This window comes from Poecilia latipinna, unplaced genomic scaffold (assembly GCF_001443285.1).
Source record: "Poecilia latipinna isolate Pla-1442-1.1 unplaced genomic scaffold, P_latipinna-1.0 Scaffold3037, whole genome shotgun sequence".
NCBI lineage: Eukaryota > Metazoa > Chordata > Actinopteri > Cyprinodontiformes > Poeciliidae > Poecilia > Poecilia latipinna.
Genome location: NW_015115653.1, coordinates 41,490 through 47,207, shown reverse-complemented (window position 1 = coordinate 47,207; position 5,718 = coordinate 41,490).

Here is a 5,718-nt window from a genome sequence, read left to right as displayed (position 1 = left end):
AAGTGTGTGTATATTTACGCAAACTTTGACGCAAAGTTTTTATACATGCCGACTTGTTCGTAAAATATGACGCCACACATTTTTTGTGTACGCACGCTTTATGCATGAGGCCCCTGATGAAAATGAAAAAGGAAAATCATATTTCTTCTTTTAGCTTCCCTTCATTGACTTGCTGTTACATCCAGAACAGAATTTAAGATTCCTCTTCTCACATATACAAAGCTCGTATAATCACCTATATCATACATCTGAGATCTGATTGTTCCAGATATTCCTAGCAGAGCACTCTGCTCTCAGACTGCAGGCTTACTGCTGGTTCCCAGAATCTCAAAGAGCACAATGGGAGCCAGATCTAACTATTGTGAGAAGCTTGTGGAAGGATACACAAAATGTTTGACCCAATGAAGTGTATTTAAACTTTTGACTTTAAAAAAAAGCAATAAAAATTGCCTCAAACAGCTCTCTCTCTCTCTCTCTGCATTTAGCGAAAAAAAAAAAAAAAAATCAATAATCATAATTTACCTAAAACAGGAAAAGTATGCAAACTTCTGTTTTCAACTATGAATGTTCTCTGATGTGGGAAATAATTTATGACAGTCACTGCACACAAAAAATAGAGAATAAAATGAAAATATGTATTTGACTTTTAAAATGTATAAATAAATAATCTTATTGTAAACAGTGGTGATTATCACTGCATAAGTAATAGTTGGCAGATACTTGTTAAAAAATTTCCAACAATGAAAATTACATATCTTTATGTAACAGAAGGAAATAAGATGGAAACTAGTTGAAAAATTCAACCATTGAGACATCTAAGCAAATAATTCTGAACAAACAATTAAATAAAGAGCTTTTCAAGTCAGAAGGCTTTTTAAGCTGAGTATCACCTTGATTTTGAAATCACTGGAAAGAAAAACACTTGGTGTCTCTGATAAATTGCTCAACAGGAGGCAGAGCCATAAAGCACAAAATCTTATTGGACAATCAGTCAGTTAATTTCCCCTTGCCTGAGTCTTCTACTAAATTGGAATCCCCACAGTGGTGAAGTCAATTGGCAATTTGGGAAGAGAAGTGCTTTGAGGTACTCTACTTCAATTGAATCAGAGAGCAAAATTTCTAGAAAGTGCTATGAAAAGAAAGGGCAGTACAAACAAAGCACTGGGAGATTTTTCAAGAGGAAAGGCTTAAAAATAATGACATCTTTGGAGCAAGTGTATTATGCCTGAGAGCTGTTCTAGCTTTGTTTTACTGGTTTAAAGAAATGCTATCTCAATTTAATTTTCCCTAAACAAACCTTGGTCTCAGACCCCATTCCTCGAGAGCCAAAGTCCTGCAACTTTTACATGTGTCCCATGGCCTACATATTGGCATTACATGGTGAAACTGAGACGCATCTTAAAGTTGCAGGATGCCAGCCCTTGAGGAATGCCATTTGAGACCTCTGGTTTAATCCATGGAGTCTAAGGTCAGTCTTCAAGGTCTGGTGTCCACCTTGCATCTTTCCCTGATCCAATCCACCTGAATCAAGTGATAGATCATTAGCAGAACTTTGACATGATGAGGATGTAGCTGTTGGAATCAGCTGTGATGAAACGGAGACTCTAAAACAGGGGTGTCCAAAGTCGGTCCTCGAGGGCCGGCATCCTGCATGTTTTAGTTCTATCCCTCGTGGTTGCAACAACCTCCTCAGTAAGTCAGTGTTCTGCTTAGGCCTCTAATGAGCCATCATTTGATGCAGGTGTGTAAAACCAGGGAGAGAACCAGGGGAAAACCACAAGCTGAAAGCGTCTGGCAGCGTGGTTATGACAGAGGCATAAAAAGGGAAATAATCAGGGAGTGACACAATGTGCAAGGAATAACAGAAATGAGGGACATGACATGGATCAGCTCAAAACAAAAGACACAAAGCAAGATATGATCACAATATCTTTATAATTAACAATTCAAAGCAACAACACATATACGTTATGAGCATCAAACCATAACATATATGATTCGCCCTCATCGTTGCAACCATGCTCTTGTTCCCCGGATTTGCCCCTTTGCCTTGCCCTTGTTGAATTGTCTATGATTGCCCATCTGGATCTTGACCCACGCCTGTTTTGAATACTCCACTCATGCCCACTCCCACAGATACCTACTCTGCTCTCTGTCTCATCGTGCATGACCTCGGCCCATCTGACCAAGGATTTGGATCTGGATTTCGTACTTCTGCTGAATGTGGAGTAGAACGGTCTTCACGGAGCGTAGCGGAATTGGGGCGCTGTCCTGCATCAGCGTTTCTTCTTCCCGGGCACTCCCTCCTGAGCCCTGCATCAGTGCAGCATCTGTTCTTTTTCTCGTCCCTCAGCTGATCACTTCAGTACCTGGTCACCAGGCCAGGTTAGTGTTCTCTCCTCACACACTAACTGATTCCTTCGGTAATATTTCTCCAGTCACCGATCTCTCCTCTCCACCCCTCCTTGCGGTGCTTGGAACTGACGATCCAGTGTGCCTGGTCTGAGCTGTGTTTTAATAAATCTGAGCTTTCTACTCACTCCTGTGTTGTGGCTGATTTTCCGGGTTCTTCTAGTGAGTCATTACAGTTATGTTGTTCAGCACTATAGCTATTTGGTTCTTCTCTTGTTCTGCTGCTTTCTATCTCAGGAAACATTTGTAAATGAGATTTTTAATCTCAGTGAATTTTTTAAACCTAGATGACGGAAAGGGGGAAAAACTATGACACTACTGACAACACTGGTTGCTGTTTCATGGACAATTGCAAATCAAAGTTGCATACTTAGTGTTGTAGTGAAGACCACCTAACCCGAGACCGAGTCAAGACCAAGACCGGCCCCCCGTGCTACATGACACAATAAAATGTGAAACATGATCAAAATTCGTTCTTAAATTGATCTGACAGATTCACATTCCCATAGAAACACCTAGATATTAAAAACTTAGAGCTGAAACAAATGTAACCAATATCATTATCAATTCAAATTCTTCATTCTGCTTTGCTTCCATCTCTGTGCCACAATCCGCAGAGGTCTCATGCCATCCCTAAAAGATAACGCCCAGGGCATTTGCCCATATTGCCTATGTTAGAAACCACCATTGTCTACCCCATGAAACATAGCAATTAAGGTGATGCTTTAATGGTAAACAACGCTCAATTATGAACACTGACCAAGGAGCAACAAGCAAGAAGTAACCAAGCCCATGCCTGTTCTCACCCTCTCTCCCGCTGCATGAAGCCAGGCAGCACAGTGCTGCAATGTCTGCCCCATGACAGGTGATGAAAACAATCAAAAAGCAATGAACATGTTCTGTGCGCTCTTTTGTTCTTGTGCTTTATTTATTTGCTAATTAAATAAATATCTATGTATATAATTAAATAAAGGCTGCACAGTGGTTTCAGTTGGTAACACTGTTGCCTTGCAGCAAGAAGGTTTTGGGTTCGATTCCCGGCCCTGGTCTTTCTGCATGGAGTCTGAATGTTCTCCCTGTGCGTGCGTGGGTTCTCTCCGGGTACTCCGGCTTACTCGCCCAATCCAAAAACATGACTATCAGGTTAATTGGTTTCTCTAAATTGTGCTTAGGTGTGAGTGTGTGTGCATGGTTGTTTGTCCTGTCTGTCTGTGTTTCTCTGTGACAGACATTATGTAATATCCGCATATTGCAGAATGCGGATCATTCTGCAATATGTGAATGTCATATATTGCAGACTTTGGTCACGGCGTTGTCCCATATATGCGACACGCAAGTCAACACCTCCGCATAATAATTCAGCGCAGTGAGTGACGATTTTTCATTGCAGATGCAATTTGTCCTTGCACAGCTAGCTTTGCTAACATCACGTCCATAGAGCTGACCTGTTTTGAGCTTATTTTCTAAGTGACGATAAAAGTTAGACGTAGTACCACAGTCTGTGAAAGCAAAGTGCTGATGAATTTACATGTCGCCATCATATTTCTTATGATTTATATAGCAGGATACTACTACTAATGATAAGACAGACATCTACCGCTCAGAGAAAACCATTGCGCATTGTATCAGAGTGCCGCGTGAGTTAAAGGGGGAGGTGATGTGTGACAGCAGAAACAGAAACACTAAGTTATCACTTGGATTTTGATCTGTTTATTTTGCATCCAGTGAAAACAAAGCTTAGCAAATAAACTGGACAATATGTTGGCAATTTAGTGACTTTACCGCAGTTGTGGTCTTGACCAGTCTTGAAATAAAATCCAGAGTCCTCAACGCCCGAGACTGAGACCAGACAGAGATCAAATGCAGCCAAGTCCGAGACAAGACCATCAAAAAGTGGTCTCGAGACCAAGACCAGTCTCGAGTACTACAGCACTAGCATACATGTTCTATGTGCTGTTTTTGTTTTCTTGAAGGCTTTTTACACTGTCAGCAGATATCAGTGATTCTTGAGAAGAGCGAAAAAATATGTCTGCTGCATAAAGCACAGAATAAAATATACATGCAATATAATTTCTTCAAATAACTGACGAAACTAACCTGGACAATGTCAGCACAACAATCTATGTTGTGTTGAAGGCGCTGGAGTCAGAGTTGGCCTTCCTCTCATGAGGTCTATTAAGATCTGCCAGTGTTCTGGGGAAATTAATGTTGTTGACATAAAAATGCATATTATACTGATGATTTTAAACTTAATGAACTGGTTGACAAATGTAACCAGTATTGTGAAACAGATGACTTTGAGATGTGAAATCAGTAAGGATCAATTATTTTAATGTACAACCAGTATTTTGTGATCAACTTTGAAATCTGTATTAGTAAGGATATTGGGGTATTGTGATTAACTTTGACATACGAGACTGGTATGTTGTAATGACTATCTTTGTTGAGTGTGACCTGAGGTTGAAGTGCTGACAACAGCAGTTGACCTTAGAGCAAAGTTTAAGAGTTTGGAAGAGTGATAGGTAATGCTGGCGAAACGTCTGGAGAGAAAAGGGAAGTGAGACTGGAACGAGCTGAACGGAAACACATGGAGAGCAAAGATAAACGTATGGCCCGGCCCAAAAGAGGAACTGAAACTGCTGAAGAGAAGGAAAGTTTGCAGGCTAAAGGATGGAGTGTGACCCATGAGCAGTCCTGGGACAAGAACACATGACAGGCCCAGAACAAGACATGACATAATGTCTCAAAAGAAAAGGTGGATCTGAGATAATCTATTAAAGCAGACAACCAATGGAAAAAGGAAGACGGTGACGTGAAAGTGACCTTTGAGCATTTCTAGGATGCTTAAAAGTCAGCTGCAAAAGAGGAGAAGTGGGTTTTTCCTTCCGTAAGGTCTGCATGGTCACAAAGATGGATCAATGATGCCTTGGATCTACGCGGAGGAGAGCTCTGAGCTGAGGGGCTGCAGCAGAGCACCTGTATGAGCAAAAGGAAATTCCCCAAGACCCAATACCACAGCTTTGGATTAAGACTCACTCTGGCATCCTAGAGGATGGCCATGGGCCTCCACTCATGCTGGGAACTGGGTCCCCCTCCCTCTACCAGGACCGATCCCATACCAACGGACCATGCTGGAGCTTGTGGTTCAGTTGTCCGTCTCACAAATTGTTCTCCCAGGCAGTGATAGAGATTAGGATGAGAGATGTTGGATTGAAGTTGATTTTATTATATCGTTGTCTCTTTGATTTAATGTTTGCATCTATTTTCTGCTACTATGCTTTTTATTTTAAACTATGTAGTAGGTGG